Source organism: Notamacropus eugenii, chromosome 5 (genome assembly GCF_028372415.1).
Source record: "Notamacropus eugenii isolate mMacEug1 chromosome 5, mMacEug1.pri_v2, whole genome shotgun sequence".
Classification (NCBI taxonomy): domain Eukaryota; kingdom Metazoa; phylum Chordata; class Mammalia; order Diprotodontia; family Macropodidae; genus Notamacropus; species Notamacropus eugenii.
The window spans coordinates 229,357,159-229,381,367 of NC_092876.1; the positions used below are offsets into that span (position 1 = coordinate 229,357,159).

General features: G+C 37.7%; 1 protein-coding gene across 9 annotated transcripts in view; it reads right to left on the minus strand.

The window, feature by feature from the left end:
• The window catches only part of STK39 (serine/threonine kinase 39), a 320,433-nt gene that overhangs the window by 183,207 nt on the left and 113,017 nt on the right, over positions 1-24,209 (minus strand). The window lies entirely within an intron of this gene.

The following is a 24,209-nucleotide window of genomic DNA, read 5'->3' on the forward strand; positions in this document are numbered from 1 at the left end:
CTCTAGGGCAGCTGCTTATGGCACCTGACCATTTCAAAAAAGTTCAAACAAGATAGCAAAACACCATTTTCATTTTTAATAATGCTTTTATAAAAAAAAGGCAGTGTTTACACTTCTGAATATGTCATGACTATATGCTCTACTATCACTATTACTTTCTTTCTCTTATTATTACTTTACTTCTTGAGATTTTCACTTTCCATTATCAAATTTCCTCAAAATATTTCTTTATTGCTTCCATTCCAAGTCTTACCCTTATCAATTCATTGAAGATAGTGTCTCAAAGATCACTAAATATGTTCATGCCTCACCTACTTTAATAGACCTTTGCATCCAGAGGTTTTACCTAAGTAAATAGCAAAGACTTCTTCATTATTTAACATTTCTTCAGAGAGCTCATCAATCCAAGGGGTGTTTTCAGTTGGACTGGTTTCCATACAGTCTCTTATCAAATCAGTATTCCCGCCCCCATCCCTTTCAACTATCATTTTATCATTCATCATGATAAGCTCTAAAATCTACCTTATCTGATCACTACTACCTTTGGGATATATCCGATGTTGTCACTTCTTTCCAAGTCCTGTTCTTCTTCATCTCTGTGTAAGCCACAATTTTTAACTTTCATCATAAATTTGTTTTTAATATATCTAACTTCCTTAATTCGACTTTCTTCCTCATAAAAAGATTTTCAAAAATTCCATTGATTTCCATGCATTTGCATCAATTTCTGACAAGAAAGTTCAGATTTTTCATAATTTCCTTCCATATTTAATATTATTACTACACCGATTTTATCAAAAAAATATAGGTAGAATGAGGGGAATACAACCACTGTGATGAATAGTTTGGATTTTATCAATGTTTTTGTTTGACTGAAGGATACCTTCTGATCATCCTCATTCATTTTTACCATATGTAACTATCTAAATTTGTGCTGACTCCTTGTTCTTAGATAAATCTGTATCATAAAAAATAAAATGTTCACTTTTTTCTACCTTCACCCAAATTAAGAAGCTCTTGTGTTCAACTTCTGCTGTTATGGGATTTTTTCTTGTTCATCCAGAACCACCAAACAAATAATTAATCACATCATCTATCTACCTAAAAACCCTCCATACAGGATCCTCCTCCTTGAGGTTTTAACAACATAAAATTACAAACTAGAAATTACTAAGATTCCATACAACCTCAAACATCAACTCTTCAACATTATCTCAAAATTGTATACTCTATTTCTACACTATTTGTACCCAACCTACTATAATCACATTGTATTTATTTTGTATAAATTTACATATATCTATCTTGGCTCCCCTGATAGACTGCAAGATCCCTGAGGGGAGGTAATGTTTCATTTTTGTCTTTATGTCCCCAGAGCCCGGCACAGACTTGGGAATACACTAAGTTCTTATTAAGCACTTATTAATTAACTGATGCTCTGTATCTTTAAGGTCCCTGAACAAAGGTCAATTTTTTTTAAATCCTCACGTTCCAAGTTTTCCACACATCATAAAATGTTCCCTCTCTACTCTCTGATCCATGAAAAGGTTAACTAGGAATGACCAAGGCTGAGGTTATGTGAGGGTTCCCCAACAATATATTATGGCTTGGTAATCTGATAATGAGGAATCCTCATTCTCAACAAGGCACCAGTATTCCACCTGCCTATATGTCTATCTACATGTACAGATGTATATTTATTTTATATGTAAAATATATTTATATATAAACTCACCCATATCCATAGATTTATGTATATATGTGTGTATCCCTACATATGTACCTAACACACACACACACACACACACACTCACACTCATTTTTAAATACTTCGACCCTTCTACGGACAGACAATGCTGCATAGTTGCTAGAGTGCAGGAAGCCAAGGATATCCAGTCTCAAAACCTGCCTCTGACACTCACCAACATCTGTGTGACCATAAGAAAGCCACTTACTCTCTCTCAGCCTCTAAGACTACAAATTATAGATGAGTTACAATTTGTATTGGTGGTTGAAGTTTCTATACTAACAAAATCACAGGGTCCTTGACAAACTGACCAAGTTTACTGTTTAACCCTAGACAAAAGACTTGGGGTTGCTCCTGCCCCGAAGGTGAATAAAGAATTATTTTTAAGGAGCCACCTTTCCAAAGAAAATTATCTCATTAATCCTAACATTGTCCCTGTGTGCTAGGCGGCCTGCAAATATGAGATATATCTGCAGAGTACTTAGCAAACCCTGAAGGAATTCATTTATCCCTTCCACAACATGACTTTCCTCATCATGGTTTCGATATATTGTGAGTCAGCATAAAAAATTAAATGGAAATTTTGAGGGAGTTTTGTGGAACTCACAGATGACACACAAAGGCCGACAACATAGAAAAAAAGTTTAGAAACTCAGAAATGAATAAAATATATATTGTATAATATCAACCCATATTTTACAATAAAGTGAATAGCCCATAAAAGAAAAAATTCAGATTTCTTCTCTGGTACAAAGGGAGGGTTCAAACATTTTTATACAGATTTTCCAGATCACAGGGGCATCAAGCTCCTACCTCCTGAAATATAGAAGGGATAATTGTACATTAATATTGGTAGTTACAGTGTTAAAAACCCCAAAATAGGAGGAGAGAACAATTACATGACTTCCATAAGATCATTCCACATCACTGGCAAAAAAAAGAAAAGGAAGACAGTCAGTCTGACCTTCTAAAATTGATTCATTTGGTCAACACCTTCAACAGGGGTCAAACCTAAACAACTTTTAGATAGCAAAAAAAAAAAATATATATATATATATATATATATATATATATATATATATATTTGAAATACAAATCAATTAGCCAGCTAGTTAGCATTTCGACAGCCTTTACAATATGTGAGGCACTATGACAATCACATTATATTATCACTTCATTAAATCCTCCCAACAACTCCGGGAGGCTGGTGCTTTTATTATCCCCATGCTAGAGAAAGTAAAATTGAAACAAACAGAGGTGAAGTGACTTGCCCTAGGTCACACAGCTACTTGGTATCTGCAGCTCCATTTGAATTCAGGTCTTCCTGACTGGCTGGTCCACTATCCATTGTGCCACCGAGCTGCCTCCAGATTATTTAGGATAATAGCATTTAAATAGCACTTTAACATGCTTTACAAATGTTAGCTCATTTCATCTTCCATCAAGTCAGTGAGGGTGCTACTACTGTCACTTTTTCAGATGAGGAAAGTGGTGCTATGAAAGGCTGAGTAACTTGTCCAGAGTCCCACAGAGAAGCAAATATTTGAGTCAAGCATACCTGACTCAAAATTTAATTCCACCTTTGGTGGAGACTTTGGCTGCTTGGTGGTCAGAAAGAGCATTCCTTTACATTTACAGAAGATACATAGTAAGACTTCCTAATTAAGGGATTTTATAAGGAGAATAAATAGAATTTATTTAGTGTTCTCTTCTACTACACTTAGAAATCCCAAGAGGGGACAGCAAATAGGATACACAGGATTGTTTTGTTTTTTTCACTCCCCTGAGGAATCTATTAGATCAAACCTACTTAAATTTTTATGTATCAACAATTTCCTTGGTCTGCAGTGCTACAGTGCCCCATGTGTCATATACTAACGATCTGTTAACCTGTTTCTTTTGTTCTCTCCCCAAAAAATTCATAAATTTTAAAGGGCAATTGCATTCAGAAAGGTTCCCCATCCCACAGGTCAAATATCAATATGATACACTTTTTTGTTGCTTATTTCTTGCCTAAAACACAATGCTACAATAACAATGACGTGTATCCCAAGTTTTATTTCAGCAAATATGGAAGAATTAGTGCTATTCACTGCTTACTCCACCATTTTGGCTCCTAGAAGTCATCCTGAATTTTTTGACATAATGAAAATTTCATCTTTCCTCTCCTAGATATAAGACAACATAGTTCTCTAGAACAGGAGTCCCCAAACTTTTCTATAAATAACTCCCCAAAGTCTCAAAATGTGAGGGTAAATCCCATTCATTTACACAACAAATTTATTTTTTATATGTCTCCTGGGTACAAACACTATCATATGTTTAGATGAGATTAAAAAGCCTGAAAACATCCTGATGTAGTTTAAGATATGATATATAATAAGGTATGATAAATTAGACAGTTGTAAAACCAAGTGCTACGTGACATCAATATACATGATAATTATAATAACACACTTGAAAACAACACTAAAAGACAGTAGAATTGATAAAGTTTCAGACAACTGACCCTAGAATACACTTTCTTTTGGCAAAGAAGTGGGACCATAAATTTAGCTGCTGTATAGGGTGGTTTCACTTAACTTTTCATTATTCTAAGGGAGGGTACTCTTGTAGAAGATTATTGGAACATGGCAGTAGGATAAGAGGCTAAATGAAATTTGTTGGTTTGTTCAATCATAAAGGCAAATGGATTAAAGAATAAACTGGAGCAGGCAGACAACGGAAACAAAAGATCACTTTGGACGCTGCTGCAGCGGCCTAAATTTCTCTGTTATGTTTGCTTAAATGGAAGTATAACTATATACAATGCAGAGTATGAACACTGCCATTTGCTATAGTTAGAGGGATGGAATAAAAAGCATAGGATAGGTTTGGAAAGGAAAGATACTTCTTCTGAGACAGAAAGAAATAAAGATGAAGAAATACTTTAAGGTAGAAAAGAGAATAAGGACTGTGTGCATGGGTGCATATGCACCCATGCATACACACATGTACATACATATACACATACGCTCTACAGAGTTTTACCAAAACTACCAAAGTTTTAGTGCAAATCACAATAAAGACTTTCAGAAAACCCTATATAATTTTACATTCTATTCTTCCAAAGTAAAACTGAAATACAGAGAAACAATATACATGGCAAGGAGGGGGTTGGGAGATGGAAGGAGGGATGCACATGTGAGTGAACTTGACTCACTCCTAATTCCTACCTCCCTTTACACTGGCTTACAAAAGGCAATCTAACTGCAACCTCTACCCATTGTTTCTAATTCTGCCATCTGGGGACAGAAAAAACAATCCAGTACCTCTGAGAAATCCCAAAATATTTAATGTTCTAGATATCCTTAACAATCTTCTGTCACCATGCCCTGTCTTAGAGCTCTGTCTTAGAGCACTGATTAGAATTAGAGCTGAAAGGGATGTTGAAGGCCACAGGTTTCAATCCCAACTGATTTCCCAAAGGTTACACAGGTCATTTGTGACAGAGGTGGGATCTGCAAACCCTGATCTAGTGATCTTTATTTACATTCCTGGTTTAAAAAAAAATTCTTTGCTCTATTGTTAAAGAAAGATCAGTGAAGATCAGGGAAAGAAATAGTGGTTCCAAGAATCACTAATGTAAATTCATCAACAGGCCATGGTAAATTGTACTTACCTAAACTTTGTTTGAAAGTGTTCCTAGAATGGAAAACACTAGTGATACAGATTATCAAAGTATTTAACAAAGTCTCTTAAGGCTCTTCCTGGGGGAAAGTATGAAGAGATAAGAACTAGGTATTTGTGTATTTAGGTGGATTCGTATCCAATGAGCTGGCCAGAATGGTAGTATTAGTATTCAAACAATATTTACTAATATTTATACATCAACCTGAAACAAGGTCTCAAAGAAAAGTTCCAAAAATCTTTGCTTGGTCCTGTGCTACTTCCCATTTCTATCAATGGCTACATAGATAGCACAAGCTGCTATCTCTTTAAGCCTGTACATAATTAATCCTCTGAATGACAAAAGATCTAAAACCATCTTCTGAGTCTAAAATATGAGAGCTGGAAAGAACCTCAGAGGAGTTCCTCTAGTCCAACCCCCTCATTTTACAGGAGAAGAATCTAAAACTCATAGAGGACAAGTGATTTGCCTAACTTCACACAGCTAGTAAGTGTTAGAGAAAGAATTAGAATACAGGGCTCCTTCTCAGAGTAAAATGAACCCCAGCAGCTTCTGGGATCATGAGATACTGCTATGCCTCAATGTACTTAGTAATATTTGGCAAGAAAAAATTGAGCCTACATTGCACAGAATATAATTAGGTCCATTTTTGTCTGTATATCCCTAACGCTGGCACGTAATAGTTAATATACATTGCTGGATTGAGTAACATTCTGGCTCCTGAGATACTGCACTGTGACATCACCATGTTATAAAATCTGAAACTGCAACAAGAGAAGCCAAATACTCTATCAGTTCAGAGGATGGAGAGATCACTTCTTTCCTACCCCTGCTTAGCATCATAAGATTCAGAACAAAATGGTTTCCAACCCCCTCCCGAATAGATCCCACCTCAAAATAGAGCATGGTCCCTACAAAGTAGCACTGAAGGAGAAATGAAAGAAGAAATCAATTCTGTAACATTTAATGCGCCCAAGCCTACAGCTTTTGTTTGTCAGGTGTTCCTACAGATATAAGTTTCCTATTTCCTGATGAAAAGAGCCCTGGATTCTTCTTTTAAACACCAAAGAGCCAAAAATCTGATAGTTTCACAGACTTCTTAGGTAGTACCATCAAAAGAATGTAGGATATCAAGATACAAACTCCCTTCATGTATATAGAGTTAACTTCAAAACTCAATACAAGTTCAGGAGAAAACATTCCCAAAATCAGAACTTAAGTGCATAGTCTCCATGAATTATCCCCCATATGCTTTTTTTCCCCTTCTGTATTCTACAGATGTGCTATAATGTTAACTTTTAAAGGAATAACTCCAGGCTGTGAGAATAATTTGCATTCTGGATATGAAATTATCATCCTACACTGACATGAAAAATAAAAGCAATCAGGAAAACAATTAAAAGTATTGTTTTCTCTAATAGTGCTCCGGTTGTACAATCTCCCAAACTAAGCACTTCCACCTCCACTCTCCATGACATCTATATGTGTCTTCCCACTCCCAACTTCAAGGGAAAGACAGAGGCACTAAGTGCACTGCAAGGCAATCCATTATCAGCTCTTAGTTTGGTTACTGATACAGTAAATTAGCCAGACCAATGGAGGGAGTTATTAGTGCAAATGATGATAAATGATGAATAATTTCCCAAGTACCATTCCCCAAAGCATGAAAACTTGTGAACAAAGAACCAAGATCTTCATACAGTTGTCCAGTTACGCTGAAGCAGCATCAAATTTACAACACACAGCAGCTAGGTGGCAAGAAAGGATTCCCTTTACAAATCTCACAATCAGATAATCAAGAGCAATCTAAATATAAATGTTTGCAATCTAAATGCTTCAACTTCCACTGCCCAGTGTTTGGTTGGTAGCGCTAAAAATGTAGCTATATCAACAGATGAGAGATGCCCTCATCTTATACAAGGTCATTCCCTCAATAAAGTGACCACCAGGCCTCTAGGAAATTCCAAACAGTACAGGGTGATACCCATTCACAGTATGATTAAGGTGGATGGGATCTAAAAGTTCTTCCCATCAAAAAGTCTCATTTTAACAAAAGAGGAAACAGGACTAGAAAGAGGAAGTAGAGCACTGAGATCAGCCCAGGGAGTTGAAAGGCAACACATAAAAAGCTTGAGGAAAGGAATCAGGATTCAAGATGACTTCACGTGATTATTTAACATCTCTGTAGCTTAAGCTCCTCACCTGTAAAATAGAGATAAATTGCAATCTACTAAAAAAGAGTTGTTGTTAGGGTAAAATATGGCATTAGATGTGAAATTGATCAGACAAATAAAAGGCCCTGTAAAAAAATCAGTACAAGATAAAGTCATTATTACTTGAACTCAAAATATTTTTCCACAGTAAACAAGAATAATACCCTGAAGTCATAAGAACTCCAGGGATGCTGAATGAGCAAACACTGAAACAAACAACAAAAAAGGATAATATGAAGTATTAATAAAAATTATATTTTAAAACATTGGTCATATATGTTTAGATGATCATGTCCTTATCAGGTGGAAGTTACTAAGTTATTACCAGAAAACCTGAAAAGCCAGAATAAATAACTTTTTTCCTTTTTATTAATTTATTTTAAGTTTTCAACAATCACGTCCCTAAGATTTTGAGTTCCATATTTTCTCCCTCTTTCCCCTCTCCCCACTCCAAGAAGGCATGCATTCTGATTACCTCTTGCCCCAATCTGTCCTCCCTTCTATCATAAGCTCCCTTCTCTTATCCCCTTCCCTTCTATTTTCTGTAGGGTAAGATAAATTTCTATACTCCACTGCTTGTATATCTTATTTCCCAGTAGCATGTAAAAACAATTTTTAACATTCATTTTTAAAGCTCTGAGTTCCACATTCTTTCCCTTCTTCCCTACCCACCCACCTCCATTGAGAAGGCAAGCAATTCAAAATAGGTTATACATGTGCAGGTATGCAAAACACTTCCTTAACAGTTATGTTGTGAAAGACTGTATTTCCCTCCATCCTATCCCACCCCTCATTTATTTATTCTCTTCTCTCCTTTAAACCTGTCTCTCCTCAAAAGTGTTTGCTTCTAATTACTCCCTCCTCCCATTTGCCCTCCCTTCTATCATCCTCCCTCTCTTATCCCCTTCCCCCCTATTTTCCTGAGGGGTAAGAAAGATTTTCATACCCAGTTGAGTGTATATCTTATTCCCTCCTTAAGCCAAATCCATTGAGAGTCAAATCCACTCATTCCCTCTCACCTCCCTCCTCTTTCCCTCCACTGTAAAAGCTTTTTCTTGACTTTTTTATGTGAGATAATTTACCACATTCAATCCTCTCTTTTTCCTTCTTCCAGTATATTCCTCTTTCTCATCCCTTACTTTTATTTTTCAGATACCATCCCTTCATACAGAATAAATAACTTCTTGTGCTACAAAGACAGTCCCCTACGGGGGATGATTGAAGTACTACATACACTTAAAAGGTATTGTATCATTTTTATTAAACTTATAGAACAGCAAGTCAAAGCTAAAAATCTCTAAAAAAGCTTTAAAGATGTAAACAAATTATAATAAAAATTATCTCTGTGAGACCCCTAAGTTTTTTAGGAACCTAAGATGAACAAATACTCAAAAGTAAGAGCCTTATAAACTAAACCCTATTTAACCTGCATTTTGTTTACCAGAACTCCCTATTAACCACGAGTCTACAAATAAAATCTTAGAATCAGAATTTTTAGAAACCACAGAATCAAAGCATCTCAGAACTGGAAGGGACTTAGGAGTCTACTTACAGAGAGCCTATTTAGTACCTGAACGAGAACCCTTTTTAACAATATACACAAAAGCTGAATGGCATTGCAGAAAGAGAGTTGAATTTTGGAACCCTGGGACACGACTCCAAATCTTGGCTCTGCTATTTATAATCTGTGTGACTTTAGGCAATCAGCTCATCTCTCTGGGCCTCAGCTTTGGCAAGGTGTCTTTCTAGCTGTGATCCCTGGACTGAAGACCTACAAGGACAGTTTGCCCAAGACAACTCATTCTTCCTTTTGGATAGCTCTGATTGATGGAAAGTTTTTCCTGATATCAAGCTTAAGTCTGCCTTTTTGCAGCCTCCATCTACTGCTCCAAATTCTATTGTCGAAGGCAAAGATGAATAAGTTCAATCCTTTTCATTCAAGGGCCTGTCAAATACTTAAAGAAAGTTATTGTGTGCCCTGTAACTCTTAGCTTCTCCAGGCTAAACATTATCATTTCCTCCAGCCATTTATCCCAAGGATCTCAGAGTTGCCCAAATCTTCCAAATATCCTTCTTCAGAAGTCCCCCCCTCTTCTTATCTCTTCTGTTCCTTCTCAAATTGAACCCTGAAGAAGAAACATCAAGTTCAATTACCTCATTGTACAGGTAAAACAAGTGAAACCCATGCCAGGTAAATTAATTGCCCGAGATCATTCAGAGAATTAAAGACAATTGGACTAGAATTCAGGTATCCTAATTCAGTCCATTCTACATAAAAAAATTAGAGTCCACAATAAAGATCCTGTGGATACCTACAAGATCCCAGTCTTCTGCGTACAAAAACATTAAATTATATTTGTGAATTTGAAAGTTGTATGTTTTATTATATTCTTTTCCTCTGAAAACTGGTAAATAAAGTATGGCATGTAAATATACTATTCAATTCAACAAACATTTATTAAAACCTAGTGGGAACAAGAGCAGCTAGGTGGTGAAGTGGGTAGAACAATGGACCTGGGGTCAGGAAGATCTGAGTTCAAATCTGTCCTCAAAGCACTTACTAGCTGTGTGATCCTGGGTAAGTCACTTGGCCCTGTTTGTCTCAAGTTCCTCATCTGTAAAATGAGCTCAAGACAGAAACAACAAAGCACTCTAGTATCTTTGCCAAGAAAATCCCAAATGGAGTCACTGAGAGTTGGAAATGACTGAAAAAATGACTAAACAACAAACACAAGTGTGTATAAGGTACTATGTTAAGCACCAAGGACACAAAGATACAGAGCAAAGAGTCTCTGCCCTCAATAAACTCACATGCTGGGCACAGGGGAAGAAAAGTAGAAAACTCAACAGCTACACAGGTAAATAAATATAAAAAAGAACACAACCATTCAGTAGGAGGAAGAACCTCAGCTGATCCTTAAAGGAAACCCAAGAATTCAGAAAGGGGAAGTAAGGAGTGAATGTATTCTAGACAGGGACAGCCTTGAGAATGCACAGAAATGGAAAAAGACTGATTGGATTCAGAGACTCCCCTGTTAGCCATTTTGGATAGATCTTATACATGAAGGGAAGATATCTGAAATAATTCTGAAAAGGTAGGTAGATAACAGGTGCTTCACAGGACAGGCTGAGGAACCTATAGTTTACATCTGAAGCAATACTGAGCTTAAAGATTTCTGAGCTGAGGAATGACATATCTGTTTGTGTTTCAGTAATGTTAATTTAGCATTTATGTGGAAGATGGACTGCAGAAGGGAAAGAAGGGAACCAGAGGGATCAATTATTCAGTTACCACTGTAGTCCAAGTGAAATAGAGTGCCTGGAACAAAGTGGACCCTATGTGAGTGAGGAGGAGGAGATGGAAATGTAAATGAAAGAGACAGCAGTATTATAATCATAAAGACTTAGAAACAGATAGGATACAGGAGATGAAGCAGGGAATAGAGGCAAGAATTAATTGAATGCTATGAAGGTGGATGTTTAGTGCCCTCAATAGAAATAGGAAAAGTTGGCAAAGACAGATTTTGAAGAAAATAGTTATTTTGAACACGCTGAGTTTCAGATGCCAATGGGAAATCAGGGTGGAGATGTTCTAGAGGCAGCTGACAAGGCAGTAACAGGGCTCAGGAGAGATGAATTTAGATTTAAAAGATGCCTGGAGAGAGAACATTTAGTCTGTGAGGGTTGATAAGATCACCAAGAGAAAGAATGTGTAAAGAAATTAGAAAAAAGGGCTCAAAAAAGCCCCTTTAGACAACCATGCTTAATGAGTGGAAGAGAAAGGATAAGCCAACAAAAATGACTAAAGAACAGTCAGAAAAAGAAGAAAATATTGTTATTACAGAAGAAAAAATGAGAGAGTATCCAGGAGGAAATAGAGATTGACAGTATCAAAAGCTGCAAAGGGATCAAGTAAAGTAAGGACTGAAAAAAGGTCACCAGATTTAACAGTTAAAATATCTTTTGTAACCTTGAAAAGAGCAGCTTCAGTTGGAAGGTAGTTAAAAGTCAGATTACAAGCAGTTTGAGGAGAAAGAAGGTGAAATAGAGGCAATGAATACAAATCATTTTTAAGAGTCTGGTTGTGAAAGAAAGAAGAGATAAAGGGCAGTATTTTCAGCAAAAGGCAAAGAAGTAAAGGTTACTGGTTTGTTGATCTTGATAAATGATGGGGGAGACATGGGCATGTTTCTAAGCAGCAGGAAAGGACCTAGAGGACATGTGCAGATTTCAGATGAGAGAAAGAAAGGGAACAATTGAAGAAGCAAGTTTCCAGATGAGATGGGAAGGGACAAGACCAAATATAAGTAGAAGAATTAGCTACGGTAAAGAAAAGTGCTGTAATTTCATGAGAAACTAGAGAAAAGAACATGAGAATGAAAGGCGTTACCAGCTGGAGTTGATATATGGGGCAGGAAAGAAGGGAGATTCCAAGATGAACAGCCTCTATTTTCTCAGTAAAACAGAACAGAGGGGAATATGGAGGCTTGACTTGAATAAGAATATGGTTTGGCTGAGAACATGGGGAGAGGAGCGGTACAGAGACTGAAAAAAAGAGGTTTGTAACTGTTGCTTCTGTGACACAAAATACAGAAAGTGATACAGAATCAATCATGAAAGAATAAAAGGACTGCTGTGCAGAAGTGAGGGTCCAGTTAAAAATAGACAAGAAATTTATAAAAGATCCAACAACAGTGGAGTTGTGTAATTTTCTCCAGCAGTATGCCAGAAGTATGCAAGTTGGAGCTAATAAGTCAGATCATGGAGGTATCTGAGGATTTGGGGTTGACAAAGTATGACTGGTGACAGAATAAGGGAAAGAATTCAAAAGCAGAGTATACGGAATACTATTGTGCTCTAAGAAATAATGAGGAGGCAGACTTCAGAAAAACCTGAAAAGACTTATATGAACTGATATACTAAAGTGAAGGAAGCAGAAACAGGAGAACATTGTAACACAGTGACAGACTTTCACAGACTCTTTTCAGCAATGCAAGGATCTAAGACAACTCCAAAAGACCCACAATGGAAAATGCTATCCACATCCAGAGAAAGAACTATGAAGGCTGAATGCAGATGGAAGCAGACTATTTGCTCTCCTTTTCTTTTGTTGTTTTGTTTCGCTGCTTCTTTCTTGTGGTTCCTCCTATTAGCTCTAATTCTTCTTTAAATCATGGCTAAAGTGAAAATAAAAATTAAAAACGTAGAGTATGATGCAGAACTGAACCCCAGGTCAACCCCCAAGTCAACCCCAGGTTCAAGACTGTGGAGGGAGGAATGCAAGGCTAGTGCAGGGACAACAGACTCAGAACAGACAGGAGGTCCTAATGATGAAGATTAGGCTCAGAAGGAGTAAATCTGGGGGAGAGATGAAATAAGAAGGTTGTGATCAAAGGAGAATTTCTAGAAGTTCTACAATATAGTGACAGAAAGGCAGGCATTTATTAAGCTCTTATTATTTTACAAATATCTCATTTGATCCTCGGAAGTAGTTACTATTATTATCCTCATTTTACAGTTAAGTAAACTGAGGCAGAGATTGTGACTTTCTTAAACTAATAAGCATCTGAGTCCAGATTTGAACTCAAGTCTTCCTAGGCAATGATTAAATCAAGAATATAACCATTCTGAGTGATAGCTTAAGTAAAGACAGTTGAAGAACTGGAAGGTTAGGGTGTCTGAGGGAACAGTGTAAGTTTCTTCTAGACAAGGACTACTCCATCTCTGTCTCTGTGTCCTCAGTACCACATAAAGAGTGAGTGCCTGGAACATAGAGTAGATACTCAATAAATGCCTGGTGGCTGACTTAAGTGCTCAGGTACAACAGTGAGGTCTTGGGTAAAAAGGGAAGACTATAAGCCAGGCACCAGTAAATTCCTGGAAGCAAAAAAGATGATGATGGATAACAAGGATCCAGAGCAGGTAATGTCTACAAATGGATCAGATCTAAAAGCATCTTTTAAGGAATTCAAATGTTTCTGAGAGGGAAGGAGTCCCCAGCACTGGAGTAGATGGCTGGGAGTGCACTACGATTAACCACAATGTGATGTATGCCTGACTCAAGCTACGAGAAAGAGTAATATCACATAGGAGAGTCTTCCCTGGAGACAACACAGGGATACACAGAGATCCTCTTCAAACTCTACATTTGCACCTTTTCCAAGGAGGAGCTACTGTCCTTAAACTCAAGATTAGAATGATTTTAGATACTGGGGTATAGAAAATAAGCTGAATATACTCACTAATATGATAACAGCTCAACAACTTATATTGCTTTTCCTACAAACTAAAAACTTATTTTGCCAAACAAGTCTTATCAATATAATCTAATACACCACAGGGACAGGAAAAGTATTTGCCTCTTCCTTTGGGATTAAGCCCCTTATAAATGCGTTCACAGAGGTAAAATTCCAGCAGGGTGGGAGGGCAATTGATTGACACCCTTGGGACTCATCCTCCAAGACTTAAGTTGTTCTTTAGACAGCTGCTAGCAGCTGCTTATGGATAGGAGTGATCTTAATAACAGCATCTAAGCACCCAGTTTTCTCACCAATGGTTTAAAAGTGCAATGAAAAACTGAATTTCTGAAATTAACTACATTCCTGATACAAGTCAGAGGTTTTTTTTTTTATTAAGTGAGAACATTTTTCAAAATCCTAAAATGCAGAAAGTCCATTCATTTATTTTATTACCTTTTAATAACACACATAGTACTCACTCCCCTCTCCCAGGGAATTCCTTGTCATTTTTAGAGAATTACATGGAGGAAACCATTTCAACTGAAAAGTAAGAACGAATAATTAACGTTACCCTGAACTTTTAAGTACAATAAATAAATTTTAAGACAGATAACTTGACACACCTTTAAAAGAATTTATGCCCTGGGTTTTTGTAACTTTCATTTGTATTGTTTTTCTGGGTATGCAGAAGGCTTCTGAATTCCTGCCCATTGTTTCAGGACTTTCTTAATTTTTTTATTCATTTATTTATTAGCTGAAGGAAAAACTAATCATAGTCAGAGTTGGAAAACATTCATGTGCAAGACTGATTATCTTCAGCCTTTAAAATATGTAATGGTATGTAATGGGGATAAACTAGAAGCATTACCAATAAGATCGGGGTGAAAAAAGGATGGTCATTATCACCAGTTTGTACTAGAAATTTTGTACTAGTACCATTTTGTCCTAGAAATGTGAGCTAAAGCAATAAGAGAAGAAAAAAGTAATTAAAGTAATTAGAATAGGCGATGTAGAAACAAAGCTATCACTCCTACAGATGATATGATGGTATACTTACAGAATCCTAAAGAATCAACTAGAAAACTACTTGAAATAATTAACAACTTTAGAAAAGTTGCTGGATATAAAATAAACTCACATAAATCACTGGCATTTCTACATGTTATATATATCAAAAATGTATATATATATGTAAAATATGTATATATGTAATATATATTATATGTTATATATATCAAAGTCCAGCGGCAAGAGATAGAGAAATTCCACGTATAGTAATTGTAGACAACATTAAAATATTTGGGAGTCTACTTGCCAAGACAAACACAGGACCTATATCAACACAATTACAAAACACTTTTGACACAAATAATTTCAGATCTAAATAACTGGAAAAATATCAGTTGCTCATGTAGTAGGCCAAGCTAATATAATAAAAATGACAATTCTACCTAAAATTACTCACTTAATGTCAGATCAATCAAACTACCAAAAAATAATTATTAAAAGCTAGAAAAAACACTAGCAAAATTTATCTGGAAGAACAAAAGATCCAGAATATCAAGGAAAATAATGAAAAGAAATACAAGGGAAGCTGGCCCAGCCACACCATATCTAAAACTGTATTCAAAAGCAGCAATCTTCAAAACTACTTAGCACTGGCTAAGAAACAGAGTGGTGGATCAGTGTAATGGATCAGCTACACAAAACACAGTAGTTAGACTATAGTAGTCTCCTATTTTATAAACCCAAAGACTCCAGCTTCTGGGACAAGAACTCACTATGTGACAAAAACTGCTCGGAAAACTGGAAAACAGGCATAGACCAACATCTTACACATATACTAAAATAAGGTCAAAATAGGTATATGATTTAGATATAAAGGGTAAGAATATAAGCAAATTAGGAGTGCAAGGAATAGTTTACCTGTCAAATCTATGGAGAATGGAAGAATTTATGACCAAACAAGAGATAGAGAACATTATAAAATACAAAATGGATAATTTTGATTACATTAAATTTAAAAGGTTTTGCACAAACACAGCCAATGCAACCAAGATTAGAAGGGAAGCAGAAAGCTGGGAAACAATTTTTACAGCCAGTGTCTCTGATAGAGGCCTCATTTGTAAAATACATAGAGTCAAATTCATAGTGTGTGTTCATCCTTTGTTGCTGAACAAGACCATGCCATTAGAGAAATAAGTGAGGCTGGTGACCTGCACAGCCCTCCCTCACTCAAAACAAAGTCAAGGGCAAGTCATGTCATCATTTCTCTGATGGCATGGTCTTCTTTGGCAACAAAGGAGGAACAATCCTGTGAGCAGATGCAGCTGGCTGAACGGGGACCCAGCTAGCTAGGTAACAGCTCCTCCTCTCCTCCTCCCCTTCCCTCTCCTCTTCAAAGGACTGTAAATTTGGATGTCCAAAAGATGCCCGGTTGACTTGGGTTTTACTGGTGCCTGTCCTTCCCTTCCCTTCCCTTTCTCCTGTTCTATCCTGTCTTGTTCTATCCCAAACCTTAAACCTACTTCACTCTGAAACTGGGCCAATGGGCCCCTGCCTAAGGGCCCTTCAGGACCCTCCTAGCTTTAGAGTGATTATCAATAGTAACTGTTGCTGTTTCCCTCCCAGCCTGATGTGTTTCTTTTTCTTGGCCTCATTAAAGGGGCCATGTCCTGGCTACTTTTTAAACAGGCCTATTCAATGAATGGGTGCTACCTCACCCTAAGTGAGTACCTACAAAGACCTTGGCCTAAAGGGCCCAAGGTCTCCCAGTGCTTCTTGGGTCATCTCCAGTCATCCTGATGAACATCTGGTCATTGGATTCAGATGACTCTAGAGGAAAAGTGAGACTGGTGACCTGCATAGCCCTCCCTCACTCAAAACAAAGTCAAGCGTGAGTCATGTCATCATTTCTCTGATGGCATGATCTTCTTTGGCAACGAAGGACAAACACAATCAAGAGTCAAATTCGTAAGTCAAATTCATAAGAACATGAGTCATGCACCAAATGATAAATGGTCAAAGGATATGAATAGGCAGTTTTCAAAGGAAGAAATTAAAGCTATCTAAAATCATATGAAAAAATGCTATTGATTAGAGAAATACAAATCAAAACAACTTTGAAGTGCCACATCACACCTATCAGATCGGCTAACATGACAAAACAGGAAAATAATAAATGTTGGAGAAGATGTGGGAAAATCGGTACACTAATGCATTGTTGGTGGAGTTGGGAACTGATCCAATCATTCTAGAAAATTTGGAACTATGCCTGAAGGGTTTTAAAACTGTGCCTACCCTTTGACCCAGCAATACCACTTCGAGGTCTGTATTCCAAAGAGATCATACAAATGGAAAAGGGATTCACGTGTACAAAAATATTTTTAGCAGCTCTTTTTGTGGTGGCAAAGAATTGGAAATTGAGGGGATATCCATCAGTTGGGGGATGGCTAAACAAGCTGTGGTATATGACTGTAATGGAATACTATCTCCATAAGAAATGATGAGGAGGTACATTTCAGAAATACCTGGAAAGACTTACATGAACTGTTGCTGAGTGAAGTGAGCAGAACCAGGAGAACACTGTATACAGTAACAGCAACACTGTGCAAAGACCAACTTCAATAGATTTAACTCTTCTCAGCAATATAAGGATCTAAGACAATTTCACAAGACTCACGAGGAGAAATACTATCTACATTCAGAGAAAGAACTATGGAATCTGAATGCAGATTGAAACATACTATTTTCTCTTTTGTTTTTTCTTCCTTCTATGGTTTTTCCCTTTGGTTCTAAATCTTTAAACATGACAAATGTGGAGATATGTTTAATACGATTGTACATGTATATATGCTATCAGGTTGCACACCATCTTGGGGAGGGGGGAGTGGAAGGGGAAGAAGAAAATTTAGAACTCAAAATTTTATAGAAGTGAATGATGAAAACTAAAAACAAATAAAATTTAAAGAATAAAATTAAATATGTAATGGTTTAGATCTTGTAATAGAACTCATATTCAACATAATGTGCCTTATCCTTTATCAAATGCTTATGTGCTCTCTTGTCAGGCAAACAGGTGGCACAGTGGCTAAAAGTGCCAGCCCTGGATTCAGTTCAAAACCAGTCTCAAACTCTTACTAGCTATGTGACCCTGCACAAGTCACTTAACGTTGTTTGTCTCAGTTCCCTCATCTATAAAAGGAGCAGGAATTCTCCTCCTCACCAGGAAATGGCAAACCACTCCTGTATCTTTGCCAAGAAAATCCCAAATGGGGTCACAAAGAGTTGGACGTGACTGAAAAAAATGACTAAACAAAATACTTTCTCCACTAAAATTCTAGCTATATCTCCTAAACATTTATTTACCTTTTGACAATAAAAGGCACACAATCACTGACTTGGCCTTCAGAGCTAGGGAATCTAATGCACTATGAAGGAATTATGTATTAAAAGAGAGGTAGGGCAAGAGGTTTAATATGCTCAGAAAAATTGTGTTGAAATTTCAGCAGAGTTTGAGAGATCATACTCATAGCTGTAAACCATGAGCTGAGAAAGACAAATTCCCTCTCCCTTTTAGGTCTTCTCTACATACTCCCTTCCTACTCAGGTTTCAACACTAGCCATCAAACCAAGAATCATAAAGCCTCAGATTGTTTTAGGGAACTAATAAGGTAGGGGTGGAATGGTATGTGTTAGTAGGGGAATCAAAATTGCACTTTCTAGGGTGAGGGAGGCATTCATTTAGGAGGATTACATAATTTTGTAAACCGTAGTTTGCAAATTTTCTAACACATCTCCTTATTTGGGGTGTGAAGGAATTGTTCAGAACAGTCCCTTCCATTTTTACATACAACTCTCTGCTCCCACATACTATCTCATGACCACAGGACTTTACCACCAAGCAAAGTTGGGAGGTTTGTATTTGTTTACCCCAGGCAAGGCCTGAAGATTGTGGCCACTGAGGTTTATGTCCACTCCTTCACTGCTCTACATGTGATTTGACCTAATGCAAGATAAATACCCAAATGCCATGAAGAGCATGAATTATCTGGGATTAAAATAAGTACTCACAAAAAGAAGTACATAATGCACTTCATTGTGTTTTCATGCCTGCTGAGTCGTAGGCAATTGCCTACTTTGCCTAATACTAAGCCTGGCTCAGCTATGAAGAGCTGCTTTTAAATCTTCACGGTATTTCAAGACTAGTCTTTCTTTGTCCCTTTTCTTCCCAGAAGCAACTTTCAGCTGTTTATTTCCATTAAAAATGATTTTTCCAATCTCTAATGTGTAAAATCTATTGTCTTATGCATGTCATGGCAACCAGGCCAGAGAATCTAGTGTCCAGGTTATGAAAAACTTAACTTCCAAGTCCAAACTAGTGGGAAACCATTAGCACAAAACTCAACAATGTCGATGCATGCCTTAAGCAAAAACCTAAAAATCTGATGCCATCAAACCTGACATTTTGACAGCCTCTGCCTACAGAATCTTACAGTAGGCAATCAATTAATTCCACCTTTTTAATGGGCTGGTTTTAACTGCCTATGCCAGGAATGGGAAACCTGTGGCCTCAAGACCACACATGACCCTCTAGGTTCTCAAGTGCAGCCCTTTGACTGAATCCAAACTTCACAGAACAAATCCCCTTACTACAATAATTTGTTCTGTAAAACTTGGATTCAATCTATAGGTCAAACCCAAGGACCTACAGGGCCACAAATTCTCCACCTGACTTAAGCCCTCTTAAAAGGGCCCCTGTTCCGTAAAGAAAATTTAAAGCACAATAAATAAGAGATATTCATGAAAAGTTCAAGCTCTAAGCAGGTAGTAACCTCTTAACAGCAAACTGAACCTGAATTACTCATCTGTGGGGTGTGGCCAGTCAGGCAGTCACTGAGCAACTGAAGGGAAAAAGGGGTTGAGGCTGAAGTAAAGTGTCCAGAATTCTAGTTCTCGGTCTACTTAATTTCTCCCACTTACATGCTATCACCACCACCACCTACCCAAAGACAAAGAAACAAGAAAGACACCTGCCCTCTGTGCACACCACAACAAACACAGGCACTAATCACCTATTTCTGAACCCTCAGGAGAATCATGTTCCCAGTGCAGCCAGACTTTAGGCTGAAGCTGCCTCCTATACAGAATATCCCTGGGATTGGACTTCTTGCATCTCAATCCCAGCTCCCTAAAAGGATACTGCTTTTCAGAACCTGACTGCATAGCTTCTTTCAAGAACCCAAGATGTGCCTTTCTTCTTACAGTGCTCTCCTCTCTTTCAGTCCATGCCAAAGCAGTGAAAAGCAGAGCACCGTGTGGTTTTGTGAATAACACTCAGTCAGCAGATCTACCTCCCTTTGGGTTCTTAAGGACGAAGCACAAAGCCTGATTACTTCCAGGCAAGTCAAGTCTTAGCAGGTGTTACTGGTAAAAGCTTTAGTCATGGAAGACTCAACACATAGGCTGAATCTGAAAATATACCAAGGGGAAAAAAAAAATCTGGGTACACAACCTCGCCTCACTGAATATAACTATCCTACTAATTTAAAAAAACAAACTCCCATTCCATTTTATGCCTGGGATGTGAGGGTGCCAAGAGAATATGTGTGGCATTAAGAATATGATTAAAGTCAAACAGAGAGATGCTGCTGAAACTCCCCCAGGGTCCCTAGCTCCCTATGCTAGCCCGAGGCGTTTTCAAAGCAATGTTAAACCTAGCTTAAGTTACCTTCTTTTCTCATTTCCCAACTATACTAAAAACTATGGAAGGGAAATTCATAAATAGACTCTACAGTAGTGGAAGGGAGTAATGATCTTCTTCTTCCTATACAGGTATTGGATGTGTGAACAACTTTTTTTAAAATCAACATTGGCTGATTAAACACAAATGAAAATAACTGTGGTAAATCAAATCAAATTTAAAATTTTCCAGGAAAAAACCACTATTTAAGGAAATCCAAAAACTGAATCCACTTAAAAAAAAGTTTCCTATAGGACATAATTTGTCAGTTTTATAATTTACGGCCTTTCTTATATTATTTGTCTGGAACAAAAATTCACCTTTGTGCACAAATAAGGTATGCTAAGACTTTTGCCTTTCCCCAGCACTATATGAAAAAGACAGTGTTTACTATGTTAGGGATATGACTAAAATGGCTTCTCTTTCTGGAGAACAGTAGTGAGAGCTAGCTATTAATTTTATTGACACTGTCTAATCAAGTTATTTATCTGGAAGGCAAAGAAGGGGCCATGTGCATCAGACATAAAAATTCTGCACTGATTAGACCCATGGTGCTCCTCAGTATAGTTCTGCATGTGATGATGACTCACAAGAGAAGTGCTTCTCCTCGGAACAGCTCCAGTCCCTCCCCCTCCCCAGTTCCCCCCACTACCTCACCAGTGCCTGTGCAACACTTTATGCTTCAACAGCAGTGGAAGAGATGGAAGATGGAAAAGGTGTGGCGTAGGTTCCCTGAACCAGATGGCGATCAATTTATGCACAGATGCAGAAGATCTAATTATGGCCCAGATTATTTTTGTTTGCACAATTACAAATGCTATTAGTGTTTGAAAGCTATCCAGCTCCTTTGTTTTTAGCCTAACTACAGAGCTCTGTGTCCTCCTGACCTGCTACAGCAGCAGACACCTGAACATACTTCATCTCAACAATTAGGAACTGTGTAATACACAGATTATCTACATACAAAGTCTGCACTGTTCCCTATATAATTAAATATGCTAACTTTCCTCCCCTAAGGTCTTCCATTCTGTCCATGGCTTGGCAAGGGTTTCTGCTGGCATTTACCCTTCACTCTCTCTGTCTTTCTCCTGGGATTGAGGATCTGGTTCAAGAGCAAGAAAGAAAATGGAAAAAAAAAAGCTGAAAGGAAGATAACCTCTAAGATGGCAAAACCTAAAGTTTTACTTTGAAAATATCTCCAAGAATGACCATACAGTTTATGCAGATAACTGTCTAATTTGTATAATCAGGACTAATCTCTGCCCAGTGATTTACCTGCTCTTGGATGTTCCATAGGCATCTTAATGGCAATATATATAAAATTATTATCAGTTATATGAAATTATTATCTTATTATGTCTATTATTATCTATTATATTCCACCCTAAATCTACTCTACCTTGAAACTTCTCTATTTCTTTTGAGGGAACCATCATCTTCCCAGTCACCCAAGTTCACAGCCTTGGAGTCAGTCATTCTGTGCTCTGCCCTCTTCCCCTCACCCCTCAGAGCCAACCAGCCACCAACTCTTGCCATTTTAACCCCACTCCTTTCCTTCCCCTTCTCTCCATTCCAAAATACACACCACCTAAGTTCAGCTCTTAACTTCTCCCCTACACTGGAATGGCTTCATAATTGGTTTCTCTACCTAGAACTTTTCCCCTCTGTAATCCATCCTCCTCATAGCTTTCAGATAGCCTAAAACATCAATCTGATTATGTCACTGCCCTGCTCAAAAATCTTACAGAGCTTCTCATTGCCAAAAAAGTGAAAAAAAATTACACTTAAAGCTTTCACAATCTGGCACCCAACTATCCCTCTCACTTTATCTCAAAGTACCACCTTCCATGAATTCTACATCCACAGAATTGTAGATTTAGATCTAGAAGGAATCAAACTCCCACATTTTCATGGCTAAAGAAACTGGATCCCAGAGAAGTTAAATGATTTCCTAACATTGCTTAGTTCCAAAGCCCCTAAAGTGAGATTGGAACCTAGGTCCTCTGACTATATCTCCAGCACTCTGTGCACTATAAGATGCTGCCTTTCCAAAATGGATCCCCAGCCAAACCTAAAAACTGTAGCATTTGTCCAAATGTGATACTCCATCTTCCATCTCTGAGTAACACAAGTCACCTCCCATGCCTGGAATGATCACCTTCATCTCTACCTCTCAGCACCTCGTTTGCCTTCAAGGTTCAACTCAGGTATTCAGGTGCCTTCCGTGAAGCTGTCTTTTATTTTCCCCACCCACCTAGCTGCTACAGGTCATTCTCTCAATTTCCCTGGTACTAAGGTTAATTGTATATGTGTTGTGTCCCTCCAGAATGATATAGCAAGATCTTTGACAGGAGAGACTATTTCATTTTTGTCTTTGTAACCACATCACCTACAAGGTTCCTGACATATAACTGGTGCTTAATAAATGTATGCTGAATTGAATTTTACAAGTGATTCTCACCTTAGGACACTAGAAAAGGGCCCCTCCAAAAAATCCTTTTGTTTATAACATGTGCTCATATTTACTACAAGATATATGCCATATGTACACACAATGAGAGACAATCTTCCCCCTCCCTTCCCAGACCCCTCCATGTTCCCTCACTCCCCTCCTACCAACCATCCTCTTGGTATGTGGCACATACCCATGGCCTAACAAAACACCAGTATTATGGAAGAAAAAGATTCAAGAATAGCTAACCTCAGAGAATCTAAATTGGAAAAGGACAATCTGTTCAAAACTCATAGGAGGCATAGCCAAGAAAACCAAATCATTAAAATAAGACTAATGGAATTAAATGACTGCCAGATAGAGAAGACATTAAAAGGACAGCAACTGATAGGCCACTTTACTGCAAAGACATAATACGGTTCCTGTGATCCTCCTATCAAGATGTGGTCATTTCTTTATAAAAACAGGAACATCAATTATACTTCACTATCAACTTAAAGCAAGATGAACGACAGCAAATTAACTCTTCTGGTTTCCCAACTAGCATCTGCTGCCCTCTTATTAGCTCATAAATGCCCTCAGAACCCACCAACCTACAGAACATGTGGAATCCATACAAACTTAGGTCAGCGCTAAGGCTACAGCTAATGTAGAGACAGCCCTGAGTTAAGAAAAGGAGGAACACTGGGGCCGGGAGTTTTAAAATGTGTCCAAAAATTTATCCTCAGCTTTCAGGTGATCAATGGAAACATTCTTAACTGTCCCTAGCTCCTGTGGTGAAGGCTAATAAGTACCTGGGGTGGAGGATTAAGTGAATGAGGAGCTTAGCTAGGCAGCCTCAGGAACAGCAAATAAACCACGAAACAAACTGTTAGGATAAAACCTCTCATTCAGGATGGAAATAACTGCAAAGAAATTTACTTGTGTTATTTTCTGTTGTTGGCTTCCTAAGAATCAGATGCTCAGCTTCACAAAATTTCCAATTTCCCTTCCTGCCTATTAAAAAAAAAAATTCCTTCTTGCAAGGAGAAAGTCAATACTTTCCTTCAGGCATGCAGATGTCTATCAAAATCTTCTTCCTGAAGTCTTATCAGAGGTTAACAAAAAGTAGTGGAAAGAACATGGAATGCAGACTCACAAGCCTAG